General features: G+C 36.4%; 3 protein-coding genes across 3 annotated transcripts in view; all 3 read right to left on the bottom strand.

Moving 5' to 3' along the window:
- LOC146403237 (olfactory receptor 6C3-like) overlaps window positions 1–17413 on the bottom strand; it is a 555083-nt gene that overhangs the window by 330339 nt on the left and 207331 nt on the right. The gene's annotated exons all lie outside the window — the stretch shown is intronic.
- LOC146403242 (olfactory receptor 6C2-like) overlaps window positions 1–17413 on the bottom strand; it is a 143093-nt gene that overhangs the window by 35897 nt on the left and 89783 nt on the right. Inside the window, exons 2-3 of the mRNA XM_084955869.1 lie at window positions 5277–5418; window positions 570–760 (exon numbers count right to left, since the gene is read on the bottom strand). The gene's annotated coding sequence lies outside the window, so the exon portion shown is untranslated. The remainder of the gene's footprint in view (window positions 1–569; window positions 761–5276; window positions 5419–17413) is intronic.
- Window positions 1–17413, bottom strand: part of LOC100736710 (olfactory receptor 6C75-like) — a 133312-nt gene that overhangs the window by 29507 nt on the left and 86392 nt on the right. The gene's annotated exons all lie outside the window — the stretch shown is intronic.

Here is a 17413-nt window from a genome sequence, read left to right as displayed (position 1 = left end):
ATTATAGTCTGACTTTTCCTTTAGTGACTTCCCCAAATTACTTCATTGTAAATTAAATACTTTATCTCATACCCTGGGTTTTGGGCATTTTTTATTATATTACATTTATTTTTCATTTCATATGTTACAGCTAGTTTTTAATACTGCCAAATGTCTTCCTTCAATTAAAAAGCAGAAATTTTAAAACATTAATTCACTGTCATTCTTTTGCATAATTTGGGAATTATTAAAATACTAAAATAAAGGTTTTGACTATGACCCAAAAAAAGCCATTTCAATTTTCTCTAAAATATAAAGGTTTTTTTTCTTTCTAATGAGTGATCATTCATTGTAAGGGCAAATATATTGACTCTGAAACATCCACATTTGTAGTTTTGTGGATTTTAAAACTTCCGTTTCCATGTCTTGTGTTACCTCTTGGATTACATGGTGCAGTACAACCTCATCACATATTGCACTTTCATCGCCTCGTGAGGTTATGCTGAGTGTAATTAATGAACTTCTGAAGGATGTAAAAGCTATACTTTGATGCTTCGTTTAAGCACTCAGATTGAAACATATGTACACACCGTGTTATGGAGAAAAAGTCAAGACAAAAGTGACTGAATATCTGCTCCAAGCACCTCTCTTTCCTCCATTCGCATTTCTTTCCAGTCCACATTTTTGCCTCTCTTTTTACATTTTGCATTCATTTCTCAATCACGTAGTCTCTGGTTTTCAAGCTCAGCAGCCTTGATAAAGCACTCCTTCATGGATCTTCCTGTGGATCAATTCAAGATAAATCATAATTTAAATGTGTTTCAGTGTAATCCTAAGAATACATGCTTACAAGTCTCTTTGTGTGCTCCAGGCACTGGTCTAAGTCTCTTACAGATATCACGCATGCAAACTTTAGGATATCCTGTGAGGTTGGGAGGTATGTTGTCTCCATTTTCAAAGTGGGAAAAGTGGGGCACAGAGAGATAAGGCCTGTGTCCACTGCTTTCTGGATATTCAGTATCCACTCAGAAGGGCTCCAGAGCCCTGGCCTGAGTCACTGTACTGTGGTTATTGGTGCACATTTACCTGAATGCCTTGGTTTCATGATGACAGAATTTGTATTTGTAATTCAAACAAAGGTAGTATTACTTTAGAATTCATTGTTAAACCCAGACACTTGAGAAGCAGTGAGGGGCAGGAGTAATGAATAATTATGGTGCTGCATCTGCGGTGAATGTGCTCTCGAGGGCAAAAATCTAAACGTGTGCAGTCATTCATGTGGCTGATGGGGCTGCACATCATCAAAGTTCAGCTAGCTAATTTTCCATTGTGTTCTTTATTCCTGTTGGTATATTGACCCTTCCATGTTGTTGGCTCGGTATTTCTTTCCGTGCAATATTACGTCTGAAGAGTAGAGACCGTATTATTCTGGGTTAATACGATCAAGGTGGTGAGAGTTATTTCTCATGTATCCTCCTTTATATGGATAGATAGTCATAGTTTTCTAACCTGTAAGTAATGTCCTCCGGGGTCCAAATTCTTGTAACTTTATGAAATGCAAAATGGATCACCTATGGATAAGCCATTTTCACATGTTTTTAGAATTTTTTTCTCAGAAAGTACTGATACATGTACTGCAGGAGATGTATGTATGTATGTATGTATTTATTTATTTATTTATTTATTTATTTATTTATTTTTAGGGCCTCGTCTGTGGCACATGGAAGTTCCCAGGCTACAGGTTGAATCAGTGCTGCAGCTCCAGGCTATGCCACATACACAGCCATGCAGGATATGAGCCACATCTGCAACCTACACGACAGCTCAAGGCAATGCCGGATCCCTGACCCACTGAGCAAGGCCAGGGATCAAAACTGCATCTTCATAGGTACTAGTAGGATTCATTTCTGATGCACCACTTGGGAACTCACTATAAGAGCTGTTTTTTAAAAAAATCTTTCCCTTTATTAAGTCATACTTTTTTTTTTTTTTTTTTTTTTTTTTTTTTTTTTTTTTTTTTTTAGGGGCACACTTGCAGCGTATGGAGATTCCCAGGCTAGGGGTGGAATCTGAGCTACAGCTGCTGGCCTATGCCGCAGCCACAGCAACACTGGGAACCTGTTACATCTGTGACCTCCACCACAGCTCAAGGCATGCCGCATCCCCGACCCACTGGGCAAGTCAGGGATCGAACCCTCATCCTTATGGATGGATTCTAGTTGGATTTGTTTCTTTCCCTTTATTTACTAATTTTAAAAACAATTAGTTGTTCCGCTAGCATCATCCACATATGACCAAGGGGATTTTTTAAATTAATAATTGATATTTTGTATTATAATAGTTTCAGGTATACAACAAAATAATTCACAATTTGTAGATGTTGTGAAATAATCACCGCATTAAGTCTGGGTAATATCAGTCACCAAACACTTTTTTCTTGTGATGAGAACTTTTAAGAGCTGCTCTCTTCCTTTCAGACATGCAAGACACTGTTATTAACTGTAGTCACCATGCTGTAAATTCCATCCCTGTGACTTATTTACTTTATCACTGAAGTTTGTATCCTTTGAGCCCCTTCACCCACTTCCCTGCTGCTCCCCACTGTCCACCTCTGAAACCACCAATATCTTCTCTGTATCCATGAGCTTGTTTGTTTTTGCTTTGTTTTTTAGATTCCACGTATAAGTGAGATCATATGGTGTTTGCCTTTCTTTGTTTAACTTATTTCACAGCGTTTTGAACAATATTGTTCTTTCTTTCATCTGAGCAAGTAAACCCCGTCATCTGCTACTGTAGGCTCAGTATACAGGACGCAGTCTCCAGGGTAGACAGATGCTATCACAGGGAGGGATATTAATTGAGGCTCAGGATCGATCAAGTTTGATGGAAAGCTCTTACCCTCTTGAACACTGCATTATCATCTGATGGTGACCATAGCTCACATGAGAAGCTCCGTCTTGTTTTCTTCATTTTTCAAGAACTCAGTTCATCTCCCAGTAGTTCTCTTGGAATTTGACTCAGCTTTGCTTGGGTCTTAAAACGGTTTTGTTTTTGGAGTTCCTTTTGTGATTCAGTGGAAATGAATCTGACTAGTATCCACGAGGCCTAGGTTCAATCCCTGGCCTTGCTCAGTGGGTTAAGGAACGGGCATTGCCATGAGCTGTGGTGTAGGTCGCAGATGCATGTTGGATCTGGCATTGCTGTGGCTGTGGTGTATGCTGGCGGCTACTGCTCTGATTTGATCCCTAGCCTAGGAACCTCCCTATGCCAGGGGTGAGGCCCAAAAAGGCAAAAAAAAAAAAAAAAAAAAAAAAAAAAAATCATTTTTAATCGTAAATATTTAATCTTAATCCATTCTTTAAGTATTGAACTTTCACAGAGCATTTTATTCGTGGAACAGATAAAAAAATGCATAAGATTTCCATATGTGAGTGTGTAGTTGATGTTTGTGTATGCATATGCACACTTGGATTTTAGGTATTGTGTGTTGCTATGTGTTTGTGGGAGATTTTATTTCTGAATATTCCTCACCCAGACCTGCTAATGATTTCTAGGACCAGTGTTCTAGAAAAAAAAAAAAAAACTTGTATCTCTTAAATGACTGTAGGATCGTCCCCTGAAATGCTAACTGTATTGGTTTATTTAAGTCTAACATTGTGCTTAAGGAGGAAAATCTATCATGACATTCCCCCTCCACCTCCTACCTTCTGCCGGAATATGTGCAGACATACTGTGAAAGCAACTGAGGTGGTAAACCTTTTTATACTTACCCTTTAAGCTGTACAAGTTACTTCATGGCATCTCTTGACAGTTTATTTGAACATCCTTTTAATGAGACACAGGCTGAGCAGGAGCATGCTAGTGGAGACCTGAACGCCAAGTTTTCTCAGGAAACTACCTCGGCTAGAAAATCCCTGGAACTACCCAGAGCCTCCTATATCACATACCATAGCATGTACCTGCTGTAGCGTAGAACTTCTTTCCTAAGAGGACTGTGCCATTTGACACCAGGAATGTATGTTCTTCTGTTGCTAGTTAAAATAAAGTAAAGCCTATTTTAAAGGGCTGGGTTATCATAGACTGTTGAGTGATCAGGGTCAGATGATCTTCTGAACTCATTGGTCAGGAAAACATATTTGGCACCAAATATTGTGTCTTGTTACTTTATGTATTCTACCTATAACGAGAATCATTAGCGTCACCCAACAAAAGAGTCCTTGGAGACCCAGGTTTCAAAGTTACCATGGATATTAATAGGAAGTTTTGGCTGTGAACCTGACGGCAGTGGGGACAGTGCCCTTAGGGACAGGGAAATGCAAGAAGAATATTAAATCAGTGTGATGGTGCTGTCTAATGTAAGCCAATAAAATATCCAATAAAATGTTTAACTTGAAACATCCATGCAGGAGTTCCCATCGTGGCGCAGTGGTTAAGGAATCCGACTAGGAATCATGAGGTTGCAGGTTCGGTCCCTGCCCTTGCTTAGTGGGTTAACGATCCGGCGTTGCCGTGAGCTGTGGTGTAGTTTGCAGACGCGGCTCGGATCCCGCGTTGCTGTAGCTCTGGCGTAGGCCGGTGGCTACAGCTCCGATTCAACCCCTTGCCTGGGAATCTCTAGATGCCGTGGGAGCGGCCCAAGAAATAGCAACAACAACAAAAAACAAAAGACAAAAGGAAACATCCGTGCAGAAGTAAACCTGTAAAATCTGTTGGAATCTCCCATTTTCATCCAGCCTGTTGTGGTTGTCCTTAATTATTAACACAGGGAGATTTATAGCAATTTTTGATGACCAAATTTATATAATTTTAATCTCTCTGTGATAATAATCGCCACCAGTTTGGAAACGTTACTTCTTTACATGTCTTTTTCACAATAACAAAAGACTACTCTAAAGGTTTTATATAAACATCTTTGCACACATGACTGCTTATACTCCAGACAGTTCCTCTATGAGAAATTCTTAGTTGTAGGTAGACAAGTTTTTCTATTTGAATGGCTTTTGGTACGGATTTCTCATTAGATGTACTAAAAGTATATGTCATCCCAGGCCAGGAAAAGAAATCATTAGTATGAATGTGATTGGGTGGGTAACCTTAATGCATTATCTTAGAAAAAGACTCAGCATCTTTCTTTGTACTAGAGAGAGTTTTCTGCAACTACACACACATAGAAGATCAGTAGACAGTTCAACTCATAATTTTGTGTTCCTCAGTTTAAAGGGACATCAGTAGAGGATTCTGGGGAGAATTGGTTCCAATAAGGATTAGAGACGTCAGAGAATAATGAATTAAGAGACCTGTTTCTTACTGTATTAAACTCCTGAGAGGCTGGGTGAGACCTTAAGCAACACGTTGGGAAAGTGCACCACAGCAGGAACTCCTCATGTTAATTTTTCACTCTGAGAAACCCTCAGCAAGCAAATGTGTCCCACTGATTATCTGGGTAAAAAAATAAGAGGAGAAGAATTGTCCTGTGTTTTTGATGTGGCCTTCTGCAAAGGCCTGGATTACATGACAATGTCTGTGGAGGATTTTATCTGCTGTTTTATGGCAGCCAGTGATGATCATCTTCAGTTCAGTTATTTTAGATTTCTCCTTGGATGTTTGTGAATCTTATCTTTAATCTCCTTTTCCTGTAATGTAGAGTGTCTCCTGAAACATCACATGATCATAATCATGGCTCATAGACACATAGTTTCAGAGATTGCTCTTGTGATATTCCTTATTATTTATATATGTATATCTATCCTATCTGTATACTCTTAGCACAGTATTAATCTTAGAAGATTGTTTTCTCTTGTTTTGCACACATTATATTTCAGTGATTTAAGAAGTTGACCCTTAATGTATATCAACTTTCAATCAATGAATGTATATATATAAAGATATTACACTAATAATTTCTGTATTAATGTCTTCTAGTAAATCCATTTTGAAGACATCTTTTATATGTTGAGAAATAAGCAAGAAGAATAGGAACATAACATAATCCATACAATTGCATTTTAATGAAAGCAGCAAACATTTCCTAAAGCCTTGTATTGACTTTTTTTTTATTAATTATGCCCACCTATTTTGTCATTTAAAACCACACACTTATTATCTCATCGTTTCTGTGCTTCAGGATTCCAGGCACAGCTTTGCTGGGTCTTCTGCTTAGGATCTTTAATCAAGGTGGGAACTGTGTTGTTTTCTTAACTAGAGGCGAATCTGAGAAAGGATTTGCTTCCAAGTTCATTCGGGTTGTTGTGGGAATTTACTTGATTATACTTGTAGGCCTGAATCTTTGTTCCATAATCATGGTGTATCTATCCATTTATTTAGATCCTTACAATATTTTTCAACAGTATTCAATAGGTTGCATTATAGAGGTCTCAGATTTCTTTTGTTGTTTTTTTTCTTAAGTATTCAGTATTATTCGATGCCATATTTAAATTAACCTTCTGATTATTGCATTTTATTGACCCTGTATCTCTTAAATTTATTAAAATAGTTACGGTAGTATTTTTGAGTAAATTATTGAGAATTTTCTATATAAATAGCAATTCAGTAAATTCTAAGGACAGCTTTGTTCCTTTCCAATCTGGACTTTTTTCTTGCCTCATTACATTGGTTAGAAACTCTAGTGCAATAATGAATAGAAGCGGTGAAATTAGACATTCTTATCTTGCTACTGATTTTAGAGGAAAAGGATTTGGTGATTTACTTATGAAAATGATGTAACTTGTATGTTATCTGTGTCAACTTTAATCCTTCATTATAATAGATTATCTGATTTGATGTATACAATGTTAAAATTTTTTAGAATTTTGAAAGAAGTTTCTAGTACCTACTTTAAATACCTAGAACAAAGTTTTTTTTTTTAACTTTAGTAAAAAATTGGAATTAGTAAATGTACTCTTTTTAAAAAATAGTTAAAATTTCAGCAGAATTTAATAAGAACTAGCCTCAAGTAATTTTTATCTTGAATAGTCTCTTCAGGTTAATGTGGCTTTGTCCAAAAATGAATGGCTGCTTGTACGTGAATGTGGGCAGGCTGCGCTTGTGATGACTCAGCCAAATAGCACTTACGAGACTCTCTCCAAACTTTAGGGATGATGTCTTACATTTATGGCCCCTAAAATAATTTAGCAAATGACGGGCAGTAGTAACTCAATAAATATGGCCTACCCAGATTTCAGTTGCTTTAGGGAATGTATTTCTGGGGATGAATTTTGAATTGTACATATACAACTTTGGGAGCTGTAAATAGGTCCATTTTTTTTTTTCTTTCTTTTGGTTTGCCTTTTCTAGGGCTGCTCCCATGGCATATGGAGGTTCCAAGGCTAGGGGTCTAATTGGAGCTGTAGCTGCTGACCTATTCCAGGGCCACAGCAATACAGGATCTGAGCCACGTCTCCAACCTACACCACAGCTCATGGCAAGGCCGGATCCTTAACTCACTGAGCAAGGCCAGGGATCAAACCCACAACCTCATTGTTCCTAGTCAGATTCGTTAACCACTGAGCCACAACGGGAACTCCGGTCCATTTTTTTATGGCATGTTGAGGTGAGATTCTAGATTCATAGGAATTGGGAGGCTGAACAAAATTTTCCTGTAAAATGGCAAGGCATTTGTTCTCCATTTGTTATAAAATACTATTGTGTTTTATATATAGGATTGTGAAGAGGAAGAGAGTAATAAATGCACAGGCATTTCAATTAGTGTCATATTTTCAGGTAATGCATTTTTGAATAAATAAATTTAAATTATGTCTGCTTTATACACCAAACAAAGGTGTTTTCTTTAAAATGATTTAGCAGATCTTTAGAATGACCTTTAAGAAGATTTTAAACATTTTTATATAAGTCTAGTCATAATGTTGAACTGATTTTTTGTGATTGCCTTGAATGGAAAGCAAGTATTTCTCTGACTCTATTGCTTTCCTATGGCTGGATGAGTAGTAAAAGGAAGGGGTTTCTACACAATCTCTGCTATAAGAGTGCAGTGTTCACACTGTGCCTTTCTTTCTTGGCCTCAGTTTTCCCCCTAATATCTAGTTCATGGAATTATTGTGTTGATGAGACAATCCATGCAGAATGCCTGGTAGATGGTATGTTAAAGCCACCACCCCTACTTCTTTCTCTCCTTCATTTTCTTCCTCCTGTTTTTCTTTTTGCTCCAGAATTTGCTCTGACACTTATGCTAATGTACGAGGCCTTAATCTGTGGCCATTGCAGCTATTGTGTTCCTTTCTTTCATTTTTATGAAGCTGATGGACTTTGGTGTCTCTGGCAACCTGTTCAGTGTTCTGTAGAGAAATACTAAGGGAAGAGTTCAGAGACTACACTTTTGGACACAAGGTAATAGGTATTCCACTGTTCTTTCTCAGCTATCTTTAAGTAATTAATTGGGCAGCCATTTCCTTTTGTAAATGAAGAGTTTATGTCTTTACTTTTCCTCCAGCCTAAGGAATAAAAGAATTTTCCATGGAAAAACTAATTAGTTTGATATGAATTTTTTCGCTTAGTTTTTGCAGTTTCTCTAATCCACAAAAGACCAAAAGGTGTGTTCTCCTAACATCTGGTGCATCAAGGCATGCTATTTCTGTCAAGACAGTAGCAAGTAATGGCATCTGACTACAATCGAAAGGCTATTAAATATGGTTAATAGGAATCTCTATTAGAAAAAGGGCACTAATCAGTGCTCAAGGGAAGAAATAATTAACTGATGATCGAATACTGTTTAAGATAGCATCATAAAGGGAATTCAGCCTTCTGAACCAAACTGAAAAAATTCTGTTGCTCTTAGTGTTTCATTGTGGCATCCTAAGTCAGAGCACTGTTCCTGATTCCCAAACTCTCCTCCCTTTCTGACCACCAGTTCTTATCTTCTGTGATACTGAGATATTATGTGAATGTTTTGGTAAACCACTTTCATTCAGGTGTATTTTCTGTTTAATATTTTTCAAGGGATATTTTGTATTTATAATTAGCTCACTATCATCTGATGTCAGTGACACCATTGCTGATAATTTGCCACTGTAATGAAGTCTGTTGTAGTTCTGTATGGGTATAAATGTGTATTGACTCAGAAGAGTGACACTGTAGGGTGGGTTACTTCTGTTTATTGCTCTGGTTCTTGTGAGTACTCATGAATTCATTCAAAACATATTTATTGAGAACCTAAGATACGGCTGGTTCTGCTGTAGGTACTAAGGATAAAAAGAGTGAACAAGTAAACCTGTTGGTCTCTGTTGATAATGTAATAAATATTTCCATGAGTGGAACCCCTTCACATTTCTTTCTTCTAATAGTAGACAACATTAGAGGTAGTATTTTCTTTTTCAGAGATGTTTAATTAATGTATTGCTATCACAGATGTTTAAATAGATTAGTCTGATATTTTTTCTGAGACCAAGGATCTGGAATGTTGAATGAAGAAAAAAACTGAAATTACCAAAGAAGAACACACTTACTGTAATGGAAGGTAATCATGGCTTTAATTGATTGTATAATCCTGAGAATCCCAAAGATGAAACTGAAAGTTTAAGTGGACTCAAATACATGCACATATATCCCTCTTGTGAAAACATACATATTCACTGGTAGTTTTCTATGGTAGATAGTGCCCTCTGAGTTGCCAACAGACTCCCATTAAAGAGTCTATTCCACTTTAAACCTAGGAAACAACTTCTTATAGCTCCAAGGTGCAAACAAAGTCATTATTTTAAATGTCTGAGAAATATAAGGTAAATTTTAGAAGATATTGACAAAAATAATTTCTGATTTCTCTTGATTAAGATAGATGTTTACCCATCAAATAAGATGAATATTTCATTATCTCAGACTCTTATAGATGAGCAGAAGCTCTCTGTGTGGATAAATATAGTCCTTTGTGACTAAAGTTCAACCATGACTAAAGATTCTAATATGCATTGAAGTTTGGCAAAATACCTAATACAGGCAGCAGTGGGAATCATGTCCTTGAAGAAAATAAGTGGCAAAAATTTTATGGACATATGTGTAGTGCAAAATAATAACTTTCTGATGAAATATATTTGTGGATACTCTTCAACTCATAGATAACAAAGTGTTAAGGAAACACAACAAAGTTTCTTTATATCTATGTTTTAAATTGAAAAAAATATGTACATATATATTTAAATATATATATGTATGTATTTAAAAATATATACATATATATAGTTGCTATGCCAATAAGTGTAAATATTTGCATGGTAAAAATATAGGTTTGTATCATAATTTTTCTGTATTATACGCTTTATGAGTAATCCATTATTTAATAAAGTTTCTCATACTGAACTTGGGAGGTAGCTCTGCTCACCACTATACCATCAATGCTATCTCTCATATTTAACATGTAAAATTATATGTTAAATACTTTATATATGCATCATTTGTTTCCTTAGTTTATATTATCATAAGAGGAATTCCTGAGGCAAAAGCCACTTAGATTTTTGAGGTACATTGTCACACTTTACTTCCAATATATAATACCACTTATAAATACAGAAGTGTTTGGGTCACTCATTGGCATCTTGGGATTATGGGAGGTGAAGGAATTCCACCTTGATTCCTTGCTTGAGTTCTGAGTCAAGTAGAGAGAGAAAGTAGGCAAGTAAATATGGAGTAAACTACCTGCTTTATTACAGAGGTATTAAAAACATGGCTTCGAACATCCCAATAAGAATATCTTGAATTGGTGATAGCTATCAGATAGGCAGTGCTAGAAATCCAAGTCTACTTCAGCACCTTAGACAGACCCTTTTACTGAAAGATTTCCAACGGTGTGAAATGTGTAGAAAAGCTAGCATATAAGAGGAAAGGGAATAGGATGCATCCAATGTATCATATCCTTGTTCAAAATCCACCCATTAAGGGGGCAGACACCAGAAGTAGAAGAGGCTACAACTCTATTATCTGTAAAAAGGTCACCACACCAAAAACCTATAAAAATGAAAAGACAGAGAACCGTAACTCAGATGAGGGAGAAAGGAAAAACCCCAGAAAATCAGCTAAGCAAGGAGGAGATTCTTAGCCTCTAGGAAAAAGACTTTAGATTGTTGATGCTGAAGATGATGCAAGACATTGGAAATAAACTGGAGGCAAAGATGGATAACTTACAAGAAACACGGAGCAAAGAGATACAAGATATCAAACTTAAACAAGAAGAGATGCAAAATACAATAACTGAAATAAATATTCACTAGAAGCAGCTAACAGCAGAATACAGGAGGCATAGGAAGGAATAAGCGAGGTGGAGGACAGATTAGTGGTAATTATGGATGCAGAACGGAAAAGAGAAAAAAAAGATTGAAAACAAATGAAGAGAGTCTCAGAGAACTCTGGGACAGTGTGAAACGCACCACCATCCGTATTATAGGGGCGTCAGAAGGAGAAGAGAGAGAGAAGGGGACAGAAAAAATATTTGAAGAGATAATAGCCGAAAATTTCCCTAGCATGGGAAAGGAACCACCCACTCAAATTTAGGAAGCACAACGAGTACCATATAAAATAAACCCAAGGAAGAATGCCCCAAGACACATGTTAATCAAACTAACCAAAATTAAAGACAAAGAGAAAATCTTGAAAGCAGCTAGGGATAAAGCAGGAAGTAACATACAAGGGAACCCCAATAAGGTTACTGGCAGATTTTTCAGCAGAAACTCTGCAGGCCAGAAGGGAGTGGCATGGTATTCTTAATGTGATGAAAGGAAAAAACCTCCAACCAAGATTCCTCTACCCAGCAAGGCTGTCATTCAGATTTGAAGGAGAAAGCAAAACCTTCACAGATAAGCAAAAGCTAAGAGAATTCAGCAACACTAAACCAGCTTTACAACAAATACTAAAGGAACTTCTCTAGGCAGAAAAGCAAAGACAGCAACAGGTAACAAATACCACAAATGACAAGGCTCACCAGTAAAGGTATATATACAGTAAAGATACGAAATCATCCATGCACAATTATACCACCAAAATCCGAAATCATGAGAAGAGGTGGGTACAAATGCAGGCACTGGAGATGAACTTGCAAATAAGAGAACATCAACTTAAAACAGTCTCATAAACATATAGACTCATATATCAAAACTCCAGAATAACTGCAAAACAAAAATCTACAATTGATACACAAACATAGAAAAATCAACTCAAATATAACAATAAAGGTAGTCATCAAACCACAAGAGGAGAGAACAAGAAAAGAAGGAAAGGAAAAAGAGCAGCAAAAACAAATCCAAAGTAATTAATAAAATGGCAATAAGAACATACATATCAATAATTACCTTAAATGTGAATGGACTAAATGCCACAACTAAAAGACATAAACTGGCTGAATGGATACAAAAACAAGACCCATATATATGCTGTCTTCAAGAGACCCACTTCACTTCTAGGGACACATACAAATTGAAAGTGAGAGGATGGAAGAAAATATTTCATGCAAATGGGAGTCAAAAGAAAGCTGGAGAAAATGGACTTCAAAATGAATAGTTTAAGAGACAAAGGAGGTCATTACTTAATGATCAAATGATCAACCCAAGAAGATATAACAATTTTAAATATCTACGCACCCAACATAGGTTCACCACAATAAATAATGCAACTGCTAACAACCTTAAAAGGAAAAATCAACAGTAACACAATCATAGTGGGGAACTTTAACACCCCACTTACAGCAATGGACAGATCAACCAGACAGAAAATCAAAAAGGAAGCACAGGCCCTGAATAATACATTAAACCAAATGGACTTCATAGATATTTATTGGACATTCCATGCAAAAGCAACAGAATACACATTCTTCTCAAGTGCACATGGAACATTCTCTAAGATTCATCACATCCTGGGCTACAAATCCAACCTCGGTAACTTTAAGCAAATTGAAATCATATCAAGCATCTTTTCCAAACACAACACTATATGACTGGAAATCAACAACAAGAAAAAACTGCAAAAAAACATAAACACGTGAGGACTCAACAACACGCTACTAAACAACCAATGGATCACTGAAGAAATCAAAGAGGATATTTCAAAATACCTAGCAGCAAATGACAACGAAGATACGATACTCCAAAACCTATGGAATGCAGCAAAAGCCATTCTAAGAGGAAAGTTTATAGCAATACAAGCCCACCTCAGGAAACAAGAAAAAGCCCAAATAAACAAGCTAATTTTACATCTCAAGCAGCTCGAGAGAGAAGAACAGACAAGACCTAAAGTTAGTAGAAGGAAAGAAATCACAAAGATCAGAGCAGAAATCAATGAAATAGAAACAAAGAAAATGATAGAAAAGATCAATGAAACGAAAAGCTGTTTCTTTGAAAAGATCAACAAAATTGACAAACTCTTAGCCAGACGTATCAAGCAAAAAAGAGAGGGAACTCAAATCAATAAAATTAGAAATGAAAAAGGAGAAGTAACAACGGATATCACAGAAATACAAAGGATCATGAGACTCCTATATGCAACTATATGCCAATAAAATGGAAAACCTAGAAGAAATGGACAAATGCTTAGAAAAGTACAATCTTCCAAGACTAAACCAAGATGAAAGAGAAAAGATGAATGGAGCCATAACAAGAACTGAAATGGAAACTGTGATTAAAAAACTTCCAACAAACAAAAGTCCAGGACCAGATGGCTTCACAGGCAAATTCTATCAAACATTTAGAGAAGAGCTAACACCTCTCCTTCTGAAACTATTTCAAAAAATTGCAGAGGAAGGGATACTTCCAAACTCATTCTATGAGGCCACAATCACCCTGATACCAAAACCAGAAAAAGATACCACAAAAAAAGAAAACTACAGGTTAGTTTCACTGATGAACATCGATGCAGAAATCCTCAACAAAATACTAGCAAACCGCATCCAACAGTACATTAAAAGGATTGTACATCATGATGAAATGGGATTTATCCCAGGGATTCAAGGATTCTTCAATATCCACAAATCCATCAGTGTGATACACCACATTAACAAACTGAAGAATAGGGAGTTCCCATCGTGGCACAGTGGTTAACGAATCTGACTAGGAACCATGAGGTTGCGGGTTCGGTCCCTGCCCTTGCTCAGTGGGTTAATGATCTGGCGTTGCCGTGAGCGGTGGTGTAGGCTGTAGACGTGGCTCGGATCCAGCGTTGCTGTGGCTCTGGCGTAGGCAGGTGGCTACATCTCCAATTTGAACCCTAGCCTGGGAACCTCCATATGCCGCAGGAGCTGCCCAATAAATAGCAAAAAGACAAAAACAAACAAACAAACAAAAAAAAAAAACTGAAGAATAAAAACCATACGTTCCTCTCAGTAGACACAGAAAAAGCCTTTGACAAAATCCAACACCCATTTCTGATAGAAACCCTTCAGCAAGTTGGCATAGCAGGAACCTACCTGAATGTAATAAAAGTCAAAAAAAAAAAAACCCAAAAAATCAAAAAAGCACAAATCCACCCATCAAGGGAAAGATAGGGAGGAGTGAATTTAGAAGATTGTACAAATATTTTATTGAAAAATTCCGTATCTTGATAATAAAGGAGAAGAGTACCTGCCTGTTTTTACAATCTAATTGTAAATAGGTTCATCTAAAATTATTTAATTATAGATTGTGTATTTTCTCTATAGATTATAGGTTTTTAAATAACTAAAATTGTTTAATTTAGTATTGTAAATCTTACTGGTTTCATTGTTTAAATTAGTTAAGAACATTTTGCTGTATTCATTGAAAAGTTGCATGAATCCTGTATTTTTTAACTTTTGAGGAATTAGTCTATAATAAAATGCACCTCCGCTTGGAGAGAATATGAAGAGTAGGGACTCTATATTTCTTCCTTATATTAACCACATTTCTAATATTTTTTCTAAACCAAATTGGCTTAAATTTAAGTCTGTGGTTATCAAAGCATATGAGTATGCCACTCAAGCAAGATGATCAGTTCTCCTTAAAGACAGACAACTTCCACTTTTCCAGTTTTCTTTTTATTTTACTTTTTTGGTTATGTTCAAGACATGTGAAAGTCTAGCACCAGGGATGAAGGCCACAGCAGAGCAGCCACCCAAGCCGCAACAGTGTCAATGCCGGATTCTTGACCCTCTATACCACTAGGCAACTCCTAGAAAGACACTGTTGAATGGCCGCCCTAAACCTGTAATTTAAAAGTTACCTCCTAATATTTTTCCAATACGAAGTTCTTAGGTAAGGTATCTAGCACAGGCCATCTAAGATCAAATGACATTATATATACTCTGGTAATAAAATATCATACCTTAGGGATATTCAAGATTTAAATGGGTAAAAATCTTACAATATATAGGTTTTTACAATATACAGGCTCAGAGGTCTTAGAAAGTAGTTCTAGAATGTTAATTTGTGAAATAAAATTCTCTAGCTCTTATGCTTTAAATGTATAAAAAGTTGACAACGTCTTCTTCCCCAGGTTTTCATACTGCCTATGTTTTTATCAGCAGCTTTACTGGATGCGTAATTGATATACACAAATGCACATGTGTAATGGAGACAGTTCCCTGAGTTTGTAACTATGCCTACATCTGTGAAACCCTAGCCACAAGCAAAGGCAAATGAACACATCCATCCCGTTTAATTTTAAGCAGAGTGTAGTTGATCTTTGGATAGAATTTGGATTTTTTTTCCTAAAACTAGATCCTGAATTGACATTTCTAAATTGATTGAATTCCTTCAAGGACTTAAATGATGTGAGTCTAGCTTGGCCAAAAGTTTCTGAAGTGGTAATAAAACATTAAATATATTATGACACTCTCTTTATTCTTTATGCTGGCATACAGATAATTTATTAACAAAACTTCAAACTTTCTAGTAATTATGGCAAAAATATTAATTTTCCAGAAGTGTTTGTTGTTTTGCAAAATCTCTATTTACCTGAAAGTTGTTTTTTTTTCTTTTTGAAGATGACATGTATTTAACTTTCCAATTTATTCTCTCATCCAGTGTTCTTCATTACTCTTGGCATCTTCAAGAATACACAGCATTATTTTTTCTAGTTTTAAAAAGCACTCTGTTACTATTATTTTTGTGTGTGTGTAGGTATACTGGTGAATTCGCTTAGGTTTTGTTTTCCTGGAAATTTCTCGGTTTCACTTTAATAATGTATTGATTTTTTTTTTTTTTTTTTTTGTCTTTTGTTGTTGTTGTTGTTGCTATTTCTTGGGCCGCTCCCGCGGCATATGGAGGTTCCCAGGCTAGGGGTTGAATCGGAGCTGTAGCCACTGGCCTACGCCAGAGCCACAGCGATGTGGGATCCGAGCCGCGTCTGCAACCTACACCACAGCTCACAGCAATGCCGGATCGTTAACCCACTGAGCAAGGCCAGGGACCGAACCCGCAACCTCATGGTTCCTAGTTGGATTCGTTAACCACTGCGCCACGACGGGAACTCCTGATATTTAACTCATGTAACAGCAAAAGTGTAGTAAGGGCAGAAATTTAAGTTATACTGGTTAACTAATCTTTATAAATATATACATCCAAATATCAGCCCCCAGATAAAGATATGGACTATTACCAGCAATCAAGTGAACTCTCTTTTACCCTCTGTCAGTCAAGATTCTACCAAAGGTAGCCACTCTTCTAACTTCTGTTATTGTATGTTAATGTGGCTTGATTTTGAGCTTGGTCTAAAAGAATTAATACACTATGCATTTGTAGCCCTCTTTTTTTGTGCAACATTTTTTGGAGTGTTTGTGACATCCAAAAACTCTTGGGATATAGCAATAGCTTGTTCTTTTTTAATGCTGTATATTGACTCCATGTATAAACATGGCAAAGTTTATTTGTATTGCTGGTGATGCACATTCAAGTTGCCAGCTCTTGCTTATTTTCAATAGTCTCAGGGTGAAGGTATTATACATAATTTTTGTTTCCATAGGCATAGATTTCTGGTGGTAGTATACCAAAGATTTTAATTGATAGCCATGTGGTATATATTATAAAGTGTGTGCACCAGTTACCTTCCTGTGAGTAGTGTGTAAGAATTCCACTTCTCATTTGGACTCTTTGTAGATGCCTGTGTGTGTCTGCAGTCATATCATTTTCATGTGCTTCACTACCATTTGGATATTTCTTCATGTGATGTTCCTGTTGGAGATATTTGGCTCATTTTCTTTGCATTTTAACTAACATTATTGAAGTGTCATTTATAATAAATACATCCATTTTTATTATAAAATTTGAGAAATAGTGAAGAATAGATCCATTCAAGTACTTACCAAACCACAGGTTATATGAAAGGTCTCTTTCATCCCAAAACATTCCCTCATGATGATTTTCAGAGAGTACACTGAACAGACGGATTGTAACTAGACTTACTGTGGTGATGATTTCATCAGGATTCAGAATGTGATGGTGATGATGTGATGATCATTTTGTCATCATTTCAAAAATATTAAGTGACTGTGTTG

This window comes from Sus scrofa, chromosome 5 (genome assembly GCF_054392235.1).
Source record: "Sus scrofa isolate SSC_HxYL_T2T_F1_AM1 chromosome 5, Sscrofa_HxYL_maternal_Yorkshire_Landrace_v2.0, whole genome shotgun sequence".
Classification (NCBI taxonomy): domain Eukaryota; kingdom Metazoa; phylum Chordata; class Mammalia; order Artiodactyla; family Suidae; genus Sus; species Sus scrofa.
This window is presented reverse-complemented; position numbering and strand designations above follow the sequence as displayed.